The sequence below is a fragment of the Chlamydotis macqueenii genome, chromosome 13 (assembly GCF_036417535.1).
Source record: "Chlamydotis macqueenii isolate bChlMac1 chromosome 13, bChlMac1.mat, whole genome shotgun sequence".
In the NCBI taxonomy this organism is placed as follows: Eukaryota; Metazoa; Chordata; class Aves; order Otidiformes; family Otididae; genus Chlamydotis; species Chlamydotis macqueenii.
Window position 1 is genome coordinate 15,217,742 of NC_141568.1, and position 14,564 is coordinate 15,232,305.

Below are 14,564 nucleotides of genomic sequence, written 5' to 3' on the forward strand. Positions count from 1 at the left end.
TGCCCAACTCCCGAAATAAATGAACACCCTGTCTTTTAAATTTGAGTGGAAATGAATGATGGAAAGCAGTTGCATACTTTCAGTTTTAGGAAATCAGTGAATGAATGATCCTTTCCTCAGTTACCTCAGCTCTGCAGCTGTATGAATAGGCAGCATCTCTGCCGTTACCTTGATTTTTGCAGTGAATGCCTGTTGTGTTTAATCTGCTGGGCTGTGATAAGCAATCTTCTGGCAAGCAAGAAACTTGTGGCTGAGCTGAGATTTCCAGGTTCCTAATCAGAGGAAAGACTATTCCAGCCAAATCAGAGTTGGGCTCCTGATTACATCCTGATAGAAAAGAGTATTCATCCAGTGGAAAAAAGAGTTGCTGTTTTATTGAGTGTTCGACATATATTGGCTGAGCAAATCTTGGTGCACAGTATGTGTTATGGCTCTGATTTTCTGAGCCTGTGAGGTGGGTTCACTTACAGCTGACCCGACTGCCTTTTCCTCTCTCATTTGGCTTCAGCAACTCTTCTTCTCGTGAAGGGTGCGTCAGCAACCCTTTTCTTTCTTTCCTTTCCATCAGCCCATTTACCACATGCTCTGTCAGGTTGTTTTGGACTCTGGCCTCTTTACTATTTTCTGACTGAAACACTTTGATCTCTATAAGCAACTATCTGTCTGGATGTCCATCTCTGATTTGCTATGGTTGTATTCAGCTCATAGGAAGTGGAACAGTCATCAGTGCTTCACATTAACTCCTTCCTACCACTGCAGGGAGCTCTGGGTGGCTTTGGGAGACCAGAACTTATGATTCCTATAATGTAGGCAACCGTGACTTGGGCTTGGCATGTGCCCTTCCTGTGCTACTGCTCCAACAATCACCTTTAGTTTTTCCAAGAAAGAGCAAAAGCACAAAGAGATGTAGCACAATATGCTAAAAAAAAAAAAAAAAATCGAACTTTTCCCCCTGACTTTGTTACAAGAGTTAGTTCAGCAAGAATCACTGACATGCTGACCTTTGCACCTCCTCTCACTGGAAGCTTGTGTCTTCGTGCACTTCTTACTGAAAAGGTGCCAGGGCAAACAGTAGCACTTTCGAGTACCTGTGTACCTGGAGCTGATACAAGTCTGCACCAATTTGTTGTAATCGCCCTTATTTAAAGGCGAGTGTTACCTCCTCACTCTGCAGTAGCAACAGGGCTGAATTAAGAACCTTTTGAAAAATTATTTTTGCTATTGAGCTTTAGGGTATGGTATACATGTTCACTCCCTTTGTGTACTGTGGGCCACAGGGATGAATAGTACCACCATCATCTGCCTCCCCACCCCAAGGAGCACAGAGTTGCCACTCTAGATGGTGGTAAAGCTTTGCTTAACCAGTGTGCTGGATGCAGCTGGCTTTTTCAGAGCCAAGTGCAAAGGCTTGTCATGGGAGTATGACAGATAATCCACCCTGTACTGTCTCCTGCTGCTAGTTAAAGATGTAGCAGTTCCTTAAAACAGTGGCACTAACTAGTCTTTTACTGACTATATGTTGCTCTTAGTTTTGAGAGCCATCTTCCATCTTAACACTCAGCTTCTCTGGCAGGTACGTAACCAGGAGCTTCTCTGCCCACCGCTCCCTAGTAGCATCACATGTACAGAGGAATACAGCAGTGTTTATGCTACAGCCTTAACAACTGGCTTTGGTGCTGTTGGATTGCAAGAGACCATGAAGAGAAGGTAGGTATCTTATTACATTTGCAGGACCAAAGATAAAGGCTGCTAAAAAAAGGTTGCTTTTATTTCCATGGAATTACTGGTCCATTGCACATCTTCTGGCACTTGTATGCACAAGGCAGATAACCTCAGTGCCTTTCTGCTGTACACTGGCTTTCCTCTTTGGTATGAAGCAGCTGGCGTTTTGGTCTCAGACAATAGTTCAACAGATGGCTGCTTAAAAACAAAACCCACCCGAAACAGGAGACTTTCTTCTTTTCAAGGAGCCAAGGACTTTGAAGGCGTGTGCTCAGGTTAACTTCCAGAACAAAGGCTGCAGGATCACAACGCACGGTATCTCTTGGAGCTGGTGCTGTAGTTGAGGACAAATGTGTGTCCCTGGTAACTTTAAAGGCAGATCAAGGCTTATGTGACCCAGAGGCGGGGCATCTCCATCCTGGGAGATATTTAACACTGCTGGATGCATCCCTGCACAGTCTGTTTGACCTTTGAAATTGTCCATTTTGTGTGGAGGGGTTGGACCAGGGGCATCCAAAGTCTGTTCCACTTGAATTTTTCCATGGTTCTGTGCCTGATCTCACAGATGACCTGTGCAGTCTGCCTTGAGGAGTGAAAGGAAGCAAAAAAGCATTATAAAACACGTAGAAATGTAGCAATATTCCCGTTTGCTGCAAGCTCTGCCAGGGAGCAGATGCTAGCTGCCTTTTCTGTTCTAGATGAATTTATTTTACTGGAAAGACAACTGCTGTTGCTGTGAAGTTGACAGATGGGCCTGTACATAGACTTGGGGCAAGTGGGAATGTTGAGGGAGGAATTTGGGAAGGCAGATAGCCCATGCTGGCAGCAGCCCCTGCCCTGCCAGGGGACTCGGTAGGGCTTTGGGAGGGATGTGCTGGGGAGTTCCTTGTGTTGCTTCTCTCTTCAAGAGCAGCTGTTTCAGGCTTACCTGGATTATGGCCATAATGGGAGAGGGTTTCCTGTGGGCATACATCCTCAGGAGAGGTAGCACCTGACCTTTGTTTTCATTTCATGCCAGGTGTCTCTAGGCCTTGAAATTTCTCTGTGGGCTCAAATGGACAGTTAAGTCAAGGAGGATGAGCGTGGGATTAGTTCCCAGGGAGACAGGATGTGTGCAAGGGCTGTGCTCTCTTGTAGCTTTTGTGGGAGAGAGACAAGCTTTGTGGGCGAAGAATAGCAGGACTAATGATGGGCATTTTTACAGGGTTATGTGGCTTCAGAGCTTTCTGCAAATGTCAGCCAGTTTGTCTGCTGCCCTGCAAATGCTGCTGGTGGGGAAGGAGAAATCCTGCTCTCCCAAGTGAATGCTCCTCCTTGACTGCTTTTCAGCTCACTTTGCCAGCAAGACTAAAAAGGGCAGCCCTTATGTGCAGAGACTGTGGATTGCACAGAGATGCAGCCGGGCAAGCCTGAAAGCATGGAGGGGCTGGTCTGACTTCCCCAGGGTCCTCTGAGTTCAGGGCAGGGAGGGACCAGCGTGTCCAACGAGGCAGAAAAGCTTTGAGCAGTAGAGAGGAGCGAAGCTAAACCCAGGGACTGAAGCTGCCATTATAGATTCCAATGTCCTGTCTGAAGGGAGGTTTGCTGTCTAATCTGCTGCCTCTGCCTGGGGAGGGAGGGTTTGCAAACCAGCAGAGGAGGGAGCTGTGCTCTGTTAGCAGCTGGAGCCTTCCAGAGTCAGCCTGCAAAGCTGTCACTGCTTTTGCTCCTGGAGAAGTGTTATTCACAAGCTGGCTTCCTGGCCAGTCTCATTGCTGGGCTAATTGCCCAGATCTTCTCCGTAAGGAGATTCATCAGTTCCCCTTGCAGCCCTGCTATTTCTTGTGAAGGTTTGATGTAGCTAGTGTGGTTCATCCCAAATGTATCTTTAATGAGATATCATTTGTAAAATAAGTTCTCAGTGCTGGTGAGACCAGTCAGGAAAAAAAACCCTAATTTCCAAGCAGGTTTGGAAACTTCTGCCTTCTAGTCATAGGAAAATTAAACCGAAGCCATCTTTCTGCACTCAGCCCAGCAAGTTATTGTGAACCTGGCTGGGAGAAACTAGCATCCAGTTCTTAATTAAAAAGATGGGAGCAGCAGCCAGGGAAAGTTAAAAGAAGGTATCTGCCTTGTGGCTGTGCTAAAGAGAAACTGTAAATATTTGGGTTTTGATTAGAAGATCAGCTGATGGATGACTTTAGATAAATTCCTGGTGCCTGGGCATAAATTTACTTGCCCTGTTCTGTTTTTCTTTAGTGATGGAGGATGCTGGGGGCTGAAGACACCAGCTGGACATTCAGTGCCCTTCCAGTTCCCTTTCCCAAGTTTTTAGGTGGGTGACCAAGCGGGAGTCAGGCAGCTGTACCTGACTGCAAATGTGCTGAGCATCTAACCCCACAGAAAATGTGGAGTGTGACACCTTGTGTCGTCTATGGGACAAGACCTTGCTTGTAGGCAGTTGCTGGAGAACAGCTGATGCATGATAAACTTACACCTTAATTTTCCTGTGCAGTATCCTCTGCATCACAGTTCTATCCACAAACCTGAGATGCTTTTCTCCCTGCCTTTCAGGACTGCTGCAGGTGCATGTTTTAAAGATATGCTGATCTAGCCAGTGGGCTGTAATAATATGGATAAGGTTTGTCAGTAATACTTTTTGTTCCCATCAAGTTAGTCTGGTAAAATATATAATTTTGCACTAAGAAAGCTAATCCTAGATGTTGTTAAAAACACTGGGCTGCTCAGACATTAGAGGGAGGCTAATGACAGATGTTGGATAAGCCTCTCCATAGTATTTGCAGCACTGTATTGAACGTGAGTCAGTTGCTAGCCCTTGTGACTTTGCCTTTTCCCAAGTATTGCTGGACTTGCCTTGCAGGTAGGAAAGTTGAGTCCGTGTGAGAGCAAACACCTTGCCTGACCCCTGGTGGGCCTGTAATTAGATGAGTCCAAATTTGTGACCTTTAGTGTCGTCCTTGGTCCATCTTATGTTACAGCTGTTTCAGCTGACACGTGAGTTCTCACTATTTGCAGGGACAGGAGGGTTCCTAGACATGGTGCTTGCCTCATGTGTTGTCTTTCCTGATTGCAGATGAATTTCTTCCTGACAAAAGAAGCTCTTATTTAACAAGATTTCATCTGTTCCTGCTGTTTATTGCCCACCTGAAATCCTCCTTGTCTCCTGCTGGCCTTGTTGTCCTTCCAAGAGCAGCCAGTTGTGCTCCTGCTGCAGTAGAGAGAGGAATGGAGTCAGGATGTGATCAGTGGTTGGCAGCTGACAGCTTCTTTTTATATTTCCATCTGTTCCCTCTTCTCTTTTAATGAGACCAGGTGCCAGAGTGTACTGGGAAGACTTTTCAATGTGAAAGGAAGTCACAAATGGGGTACTTGGGTCCTTGCTTTCATCTTCAGCATAGAGAGTGCTCAAATCAAACCTGCGCTCTCTTGAGCTGCTCTTGTAACAGACCCAGTAATGAGCAACCAAAACTCTGCAGTGAGGCTGACCATTCTGGATCAGGTGGATCTGGCCTGCGGCTCTGAGCCGTGCATCTCAGAGATGCCCGTGCTGATGGGTTGCAGAAACACAAACCTGACTCTTCCTGGGCCCACTGGTGTTCCTCTTCTTAAATTTTTCTTTGTGGTTACAGTCTTCTAAAACCCCAGCTGTTTTAAATGATATGTTATTGGTGTCTTGACAGTTTCATTCTTTCAGACCTTTACCTCTCTGTACACAGACCTATCAGCTGTTCTGATCAACCACTCTAATTTCATAACTAGCTTCACTCCTGCTTTGTGTTTTGAAGTGTTTTCCCCTCTGCTTTTGAGGCCATATGTTAATTACAAAGCTGGTCTTTCATGAGCAGGAAGGTTTCTCTCAAGGAGAATCTGCAGGAGATGGGCTGGTTTTGTTGCTGGGTTTGAGTTCACAGTGGTTCTTGGGATGTGTGAAGGTTGAGAAGAGGTTCAAAGGAAGAACCTGAGGAGCTTGTTCAGCTTGGACAACCTCTATGTGGAAAATGAAAATCTGCCCCTCTGCTCCCACTGCCAAAATGTGATGTGCTCAGAGTCAGCATGGAGACCTCAATCACATGAAAGCTGTAGTGTCTTGACAGTACCTCCACGGCAGAGACCAGAGCAGAGGGATGCACTCAGTGCCCTGTTTAAGAATCAGAAAGCCCTCACTCAGATTCCAGCCCAAGATGGCCTCTCTGTAGCTGTTCTTTCAACAAAAATTCTCAGCCTTTTTAGCAAAAGACTTTCAGATACAAATGCAGTCCAATATTTGACTACACAAAAGATAATCCAGTAGTCCCTTCTTAAGCAAACCAACAGTTGCTTTAGGATTTTACTTGAATTCAAACTCAACAATTGTGGCTATTGCATGGTTGTATTGGGCCTGTGAAGGCAACTGCCCAGAGCAGATAAAGCCACATTCAGCTTTGCTTTTTTTTTTTTATTATTATTTTTTTCTCTTGGTGCCTGCTTCAGTTTAACTTTCTTGCACAGCAGAACTGGTGCCTGCAGACTGGCCCAGCACCTCTTGGGGCAGCCCTGTGTGCTGGAGGGAGCTGCACCAGCTGGCCTGGCAGTGGCAAGGAGACCAGCTTGTCCCTTCAGTGTTTTACAAGTGATAAATAAACCAAGCTACTCCTTTCACAGCACTGCTTCTGAACATCCTGTGGTGCTTTGTAGCTGCTGTGATTGTGCCAGGTGCTCCTGGGGGCTCAGGCTGAAATCTGTGTCATGGGCTGGGATTGTCCCTTCCCTGTGTCCCACTTTGGAGCTGTTCCTTTTTCTAATCTTCCTCTCCCTTGCTTCAAATCACAGAACCAGATATTGGTATTTGAAAGTGCCCTGCAGGAGAGGTACTAGACCTGCTGGGGCTATGGATGACTGACTTGCTGTGAAAGCAGGAGCCGAGGAGACCAGTCCTACTGCAAATGGAGCTGCCAAGTGATGCCAGAAGCTGCAAATACCAACCAAGCTGTTGTGGACCAGGTTAAACACATGAGGGTTTCTTCCTTGGCCTGGAGAAGTTGGAGGGAAGGACCACTTGTGGCATTTAGAGTGGTCCTTGGAGCTGACCGTGGGAGGATCTTGCTGGGCTGTGGGTGCTCAGGTATTGCCCTGGTTTTAAATGTGTGTGTTGCCAAGGAGTACTGAGCTGCTATGTGTTTAGGCTCTGAAGGAGGTCCTGTATCTCAGTGGGAGGAGAGGAGGGCTTGATGCTCCACAGCCTGTGGTGCCCCATGGTACTGAGAGGGATGGAGAATGCCCTGGCAGGACACTGCTCGCTGAGAAGAGCTGAATATGCGGGAGGAGAGACTGACCCCTGCTCTGTCTCTGCAACTGTAAAAGACTGCTAAGCCCTGGTGCTACAGTGTGGTGGTACTGCAGCGTGTTTCTGTCCTCAATATCATGGGGCCTTAGGTGGTTTTTGGCTGCCACAGGAAACACAAGGCCAAGAGAGTTGAGATTAAGGTAGTTTCAGCCTCAGGAACAACTATTGAACTGTCCTGTAACTGCATAGACATCAGTGCCCTTGACACCTGTCCCCGTTCCAGTTTCGACTGAGATGCTGTGCCAGTACCTTGCTGACTCAGGCCTGAACCTCCATCCAAAATCTACCCATCTTTCTGTGGCACTATCTCCTGGCAATCACAGCCTCAGTTACTGCCTTGCTGACCTCCATATTAGAGATTCCCCTTGAACGGTGATTAACTTCTTGAAGCTTGTAAACTTTCTTTTGTGTTCACACAGACAGCTGGCTGGATTAAGTGGTTTCAGAGTATTAAGGGAAAAGAAAACCTAGGAGGCATTACACTTGCTGAGGCCAAGGATTTTGCTTTGTTTTAAAAAGCGGTGGGAGAAAAACAATTTACTCTTTTCAAATTTGATGACTGCACAGCTAATGTCAGAATCTCCAAAATGTAGGCATTTGAAATACTGTCTTGGTTTAGAAAAGGAGCAGAGAAGCAGTTCAAGGTTTGGAAGTGAGATGTAAACTAAGCAAAATGTGAGGAAAATAAATTGATTCCCATCGTGGGAATAAAAAGGGAGAAAGCAAACCCAAGGCTGTGCATTGAGGTGTGTGCTGCCAAAAATAAATAAAAATCAATGTTCTCCCCTAAGATGTGGGATTGCATTGCTCAGAGGAAGGCAGGGGAAACATGGCTAAAAGGAGCCGACATTATTTTCCCTCTTTCTCAGAGGAAAGCACTTATGAACCCTGCTTGGACTAAAGAGAACTATGGGCTGTGTATTTGGGACTTTGTGAGGTTGCAGTTTGGTAACTGATCTCACTGCAGTTATTTGGTAGGAGATGTTCTTGATAGCATCTAGAATGATTGAGTGTTGCAGTCAATCCGTTCTTTAACTGAGCACTGGAGTTCTTCCTTCATGGGTTAAAATAGGGGTAGCGAATGCTCCTGTCTGCATCCTGCTATCTGTGAGGTGTCTGTCAGCACTTCCCGCCTCTCCCTGAATTGTCATTGCAGCCCTTGCCTTTGCAGCTCTGTCCTCTGCAAGACACCAAACATGCCCAGTTATTCTGTGGGTTTGATCCGGTGAGTCTAGCAATGATGATGGGAAAGATGTTTCTGATGTACCTGTTTCAGCCCCTCCCAGGGGCTCTGGTTTTGGTGTTCAGAAGCTAGACAGTGCCCATGCTGTCAGATCCCATCTCGGAGCCTGCAGCATGGGGGATGCTGGCTCATGGCGCTCTGTATCCTTCTAGCACTGCAGCAAAGGAGAGGTTAATAATGCAACATGCCTGCCTGTTGCCCTTGGCTGTGTGCTTGTTTGTTTCTGCGGGAGGATAAGAACAATGCAAACAGCATTTCCCAGGGGATGAGGGGAAGGATTTTCAGCCCTGTAGAGCAGCTCCCTGCATGAACTAAGTTATTTTGTGCCTCTAAAGAGAGCAGGGCCAACAGCCTGGTTTGGTCAGACCCTGCTAGGATGGAGGAGGGTCGCTTGTCTGAAGTGCTTAGGTGGTCAGCTGGCTTCTGTGCTGAGCTGTGCGCAAGCGTGATCCCCTCTCTGCTTCCTTGGGACATTTCTGCTTGAAATGTGTCCTCCTGTGAGTCAGAAACATGAGCAGCCAACTGAAAGCCAAGTGTGAATCGGGATTGATGGTTCCAAGCTGAACTTCATGGTGCCAGTTGGATATTGTGAAGGAAATGGTAGTGTACACCTGCAGTGGCATCTTCCCACTGGGCTCTCTGGGAATGCGATATATTCCTATCCTTCAAAGTCCCTATTAGCTAGGAAAAGTAATCATCTGCAGAGTTCACCTTCTCTGCCATCAGAAATTAAACAGGTTTGGCAGAATGTGTGTGTTTTGCAAAATGCCGGAGCCTCAAGGGCTTTGTGTGCAAAAGCTGAGAGAATGAAATAAAGCAGCCTTTTGCAGAGAGCACTGCTCCCTTTCTGCTTGATCACCAGGCTCCCATTTCACAGGGCTGCATCAGCCATTCCCTGCTGCCTGCCAGGATTTTGTCTGGGTGTGTAAGGCCTGGGCAAAGGGAGTTTACCTCCTTCCGGGCTGGAAACAGGTTTTGCAAAGGTTACCCAGGCTCTCCCTCTAGTGATGGGCGCTGCAGGGAGGCTGAAGAGCCTGTCTGAGCCAAGGATAGAGCTGGGGCCCTCCGGGTGCTGGGCTTCTCTAGCCTGGGTGGCTGAATCTAGCTCCTGCAGACCATCTTGGTGTGCTCCTACCAGGTGGTGACCTCTTCAGTGCTGTCATTTGGAATTTCCACAGTGATAAACTGTGGTGCCGTGTGTGCTGGTGTAGTTGGCCTCCAGTTGATGGGCTTGGGTATGTCCAGCCCAGGGTCTGGCAATAGCAGATGGAGATTTGCCTGGGACTGAAATAAGGGATTTATGTATGGGATTTGGATGTGGGAAGAGGAGCCAAGGAGAAAAAGGCTTTGGAGTCAAGACATGTGCATGAAAAAGTTTCAGTATATGTTTCTCACTGTCCAGCATGTCTCAGCTCCCCTGTCCCAGGCTTCTGTACTGTGAACTCTGCTTTACTTTGGATTGAACCTGTCTAGGAAAAAAAATCTGCCTAAACTTTGTGCAATATCTAGAAGATCTTGATGGGTCTTAATCTATATGAGAAAATAGTGAAATAACCAGGCTGTGGTATCCGTATCACAGTGCCTGGTAAAATGAGGGTGAATAAGCTGTCCTTTGTCTGCTGATCCAAGGCTGATGGAAGGAAAGCAGTGTCTGGGAAGAGCTGCAGGTCATATCTTGCCCTGCTTACCTGACCTTGGGGCCCTGTGTTTCCCTCTTCCGGTTAATGGCTGGCTTGTCTCTGTAGCAGTATAGGGAACAAGGAAAAAATGAATTGACCCATAGGTAACATATAACTGAGGTGCAAGTATGGTGGGAGGAGGATGAACCCAGGTCATGCTCATGCTGAAGGCACCAGAGGGTGATGTGCTGCCTACTAGGGGTGACTTTTTATTGCATGCATTTGTACTTTGTTGCTCAGTCCTTGGAAGAGACTGTATGCTGAGAATCAGACATCCCACCATGTACCTTTCCTGTGGCCCAGGGTGAGCCTTGCCTGAAGGCTTGCTGTGACCCAGGAACACAGGGCGCACGCTCCCAGGGGAAGTGTGTTAATGACTGTGCAGGTCTTCTCAGGGCTAGTTATTTAGGCAGAAGCCTTTCTGTTCGAGAGGAACCGTGGGGAAGATGAATTGATGACGTGCTCTTTTGAGGTAATTATTTCACACTTTGCAGTCCCATGGCATTTGCCCAAGGCTCAGAGTTTGAGGTGTCCCGGACAGATTCTTAATGAATACCAGTGATATTCACTATGAAGCAGGAATTAATCTCTAGATATCTGATTTGCAAGTGCTCTCATTTGCCATCAACTTCAGTTTTCCACCATGGTCTTGACAGCCAAACAACTAGTTCTGTTTTGTTGTAGAAGCGTCTCTGGCCTTGAAATGAGAGATTTGAGCAAAACTCAGCAAGCACTGACCTCCCCTTAGCCCTGTGTCAGAGCCTGCATGCGACCATGGGTGAGTGATGGCACTTGGAGCCTGTCTGGAGCTCCTCGGTGAGGGAGTAAGGGGGAGCCTGGGCTCAGTAGAGAGGTAAGACCTGTGTGTGTTAGGCTGTGCTTATCAGGGTTTGTTTACTGCGGTGCTTCCTGAGAACAACAGGGTCGGTTGTGCTGGGTCGTGCATGGGTGTCAGCCTGTGCCGAGAGCCCTGCCACGGGCAGGATGGGAGCTACGAGGTGCCGGCAAAGCGGGGGAGCTGGTTGAACCTGGGTCCAAATTATCACAAAGTGTGTGGGAGAGAAGAGCAGGTCGTCCCTTCCGAGGGCAGTGCTGGCACCTCTGTGGGACTTGATTTTTAGGATATGTTGACATTCTGGCTGTTTCCAGGTGCTGTGTGGCTCTTTTCATGATCAGTCCTGCATGCCAGCTTGTTTTATCTTATGATAGACCTGGGACAAACACATTGGATTCTGCCTTGAATTTCTCTAACTGCTGCTGTGTTTTGGGATAACACACGGGGATGTGGCCGTGCTGAAGCTAGGAGGGAGTGTTGGAGGAAATGTCACTGCACGCTTGCTGTGGCTGTTGTGTGCTTTCCCTGAGCTGCTGTTACTGTGTTGAGATAAGGCATCTCCAGTGTCCATGACCCCAAAATGAGGGAGCTGCCGCCGGTTTCTGTCACCCAGGGTCGGAGCTCCCCGCTGCATCTTCTGTGGGGCGCGGGTGGGCGCTGACCGGTCCCAATCCCCTCTGCTTCCCTGTCCGCCATCTTGTTCCGAAGCCGCCGCCGCCGCCTCCCCTCCCTGTCCCAGCTGTCGCCATGGCGGTGTTTGGGCCGGCCCCCCGCCCCGTAGGCCCTGTTGCTATGGGAACCAGGGCAACAGCCCGGCTGGCAGCTGGGATCCAGCGTGTGAGTGTCCCCGTGCCCCCTCGGACTGGGAAAGGTGGGGGATGCTGGTGACCACCCCTGTGCTGGGGTGGTGGTGGGTGACGGTGGCTGCGTCCCCTCCCTGGCCGAAATACGGAGGGCGGCTGTGGGTGCCGGTGTGCCCAGGCTGTTCAGCCTCGGGGGGAAGGGGCTGGGAGAGACCCGGGGCTGTGGGGGAGCTCGGGGGAGGGGGGACCCCCCTGCCCCACACTACGGCGTTGGGGACACCGCTTGTGCGAGAGCGGGGAGAGAGGCAGGGGTGCGCCTGGGGCAGGGCCGCCTCGGTCCTGCCAAACCTCTCCTGGCAGCTGGTTGCGCTCACCCTCCGGTGGGATCCACTCCCCTGTAAGGAAATTGCTTTTGTGGGGGAGGATTTTTGGGGGTAGGTGGAGCAAAGTGGGGGCTCTGGTGCTGACTGAGAGGCACCTGGAAGCTGCAGCATTTTCTGTGTCAAGGACTGGGAGCTGGAGCCCCTTGTTCCCCCTCGGAGCAGGACAGGGAGCGAGCTTTGCTCTCCAAAGAGAAACTTCCAAAACTTCTTCCCGTGGGATGCAGATGTGGCCGCATCCAGGCTGTGGGTTAAATGTGGAGGGGATGAGGCTGCCTGCCTCGCCACTGCTGGTGTTGTCCTCCTTGTCTTACACCTGGGCTTTTGGATGTTTTGGCTTTAAATCTGTATTGCCCAGTCTGTAATGTGTCATGTGTCTGTAAAATGCTGTGAAGATTTGTGATGAAAAATGCAAGAAATGGCCTAGCTAGAAGTGACTGCAAAGCTAACTCACCCTAACTTTCCTTGTGTTTTAAATCTGTGGGTGATTTTCTGGGAAGCAATTCCTGTATACATCTAGGGAAAATGCAAAGGCTAGACTACTCCAGGAGGGTGCAGATTGCTCGTATCGGGTTGTCCATCCCTTGACTGAAGGATGGGAAATAACTTGGTGAAGCCAAAGTGTTCTCTGTAATGACTCAGGGTTACAGCCAGTGCTGTAGTATTGCAGTAGTAATCCAGTAAATGCAGAATTTTTACTGTTTTGGCAGCCAGTAATGTGTGTGTGCTGGATAATTGGGTATGAGGCTGAAACCAGCCGAGGTGAGGCTGGGGAGTGGTATTCTGCCTCTGCTTTTCATCGGTTCTGGGTCTTCAGTTTGCCACCTTTGAATTCAATTAATGTTTATGTTCTTGCAGAGATTGAAACTCCTTTTATGAGAATTGGGCATGAATGCATTTAACTATTTCACTGAGAAGGTTTTGAAGATTGAGATTAAACCGACTTGGCTTCACAGGACCACTTCAGACAACTTGACTGATGCCTGACCTCTCAGGGTCCTGGCTGGTGAAGGCAGCTGCTCAGGATGTGAACGTTGTGCAGCCTGTGCTGTGCACTGCAAATTGATGCTGCAGAAGCTAAGAGATGGTTCAGAAAGGGTGAGAGGATGGCTTTTAGGGATTCTGGAAGTGCCCTTTGTTCCAGCTTGGGTGTGTAGTTAAATGGTAGAGGAACAAATCACTGCAAGTCAGCAGAGCAGAGGTTCGTATGCTTTAAGCCCCCAGGGAGTACAGAATTGTTCATTTAATCTTGGCTTTCCTTTACAGGCTAGTGTAAGTGGCAGGTCTGAGCACTTGCTGTGGAGTAAGATATATCATGTGTGGAAACAATCTGACATCCATAGGAGTCTTCCTGTGATTTCCGTGAGCTTTGGATGAGGTCTTGACAGTAGCCACTAAAGAGTGGTACTGCTTTGCTAACCTGCTGCTCTGGATTCACCATTACAGAGTCAGCTCCAACTGGGGATCCTTTAATAGTCCTTTGGCTTCTGCTTTTCCATTCCAAAGTTGCTAGCTGCATGGAAGCTCTGATTCATTCTGAACCAAAATGAAATGTCCAGATGCCAGAAAAAGAGTAAATAAAAAGGGAGAGTTGATGCAAGTTGCAAAGCCGGGATAGCAGAGATCAAATGCTGGGAGAGACAGTTGGGAAAGGGAAAATAGCACTGTAAATACTTAAGGCGGGAGCCACAGTTATAAATTACAGCATGTAGAGCTGTGGAATCTCCAGCAGACTCTTGGAAGGGAGCTTGGTCCACCTCACTGTCAGCTGAGAGCTGAAGTTTATTAAAAGAAATAACAGGAAGGTATAACACTAGGCTATGGTATAACTACTCAGCTATGGTAGGGCTTTTGTAATAAATTGCAGGATGACAGTACTGAAGTGTTAAAATACAGGGGGACTGGAATATAAAAGTGACAGGTGAGGCTTCCTGAATAGCAAGAGTTGATTTAGAAACCACTCAGACACTTAGCAGTGGGCTGGAGGGGCAAGAGATTAGTCCTGAAACCTCTGCTTCTCCTTTCCTGGCTTCCTTGAGATGCTGTTTATATGGTAATTAGAGCTAAGCAGGTGATTTCTAGTCAAGAAATCTGAACTTGCTACTTAAGCCTGAACAGGGCAAGATGATTTAGCTGAACAAAATTGTTTAATAACATCCTGATTCTCACTTGTGACAGATCTCCTGTCTCACTCTTGCAGGAAAGTGTAATAGAAAGGCAAATTAGCCAATTACTCCAGAGAGAGATGGTTTATCTTTGCGGAAGGAAGAAGAGGATTTATTGTGTACACTGAAGTGAGATCCAGCTACTAGGCTGTGCTCCTACAAGAGAAGCTGGGTATAGTGTAGTGTGTGCCAATATAGGCCCAGCCTTAAAGTCTGGGGGGTGATGGGTAGGTATCAGACCAGCTCGGAGACTGGTGCTGCTGCTTCAGCAAAAGTGACTTGGGGTCTCTTGAAATAAGAGTACTGGCACATGGTGTAGTGACAGCCACAGGATCTGTTTAGATATGAAGCTGTGCCTTTACATGAAACTTCCCTAATTTGCTGTTTACTGTTAATTTCCTGTCTCTTTCAGCA

General features: G+C 48.0%; 1 protein-coding gene across 1 annotated transcript in view; it reads left to right on the forward strand.

The window, feature by feature from the left end:
- The first annotated feature begins 6,597 nt into the window (after positions 1-6,597).
- The window catches only part of HYDIN (HYDIN axonemal central pair apparatus protein), a 151,833-nt gene continuing 143,866 nt past the window's right edge, over positions 6,598-14,564 (forward strand). Inside the window, exon 1 of the mRNA XM_086757793.1 lies at positions 6,598-6,702. The gene's annotated coding sequence lies outside the window, so the exon portion shown is untranslated. The remainder of the gene's footprint in view (positions 6,703-14,564) is intronic.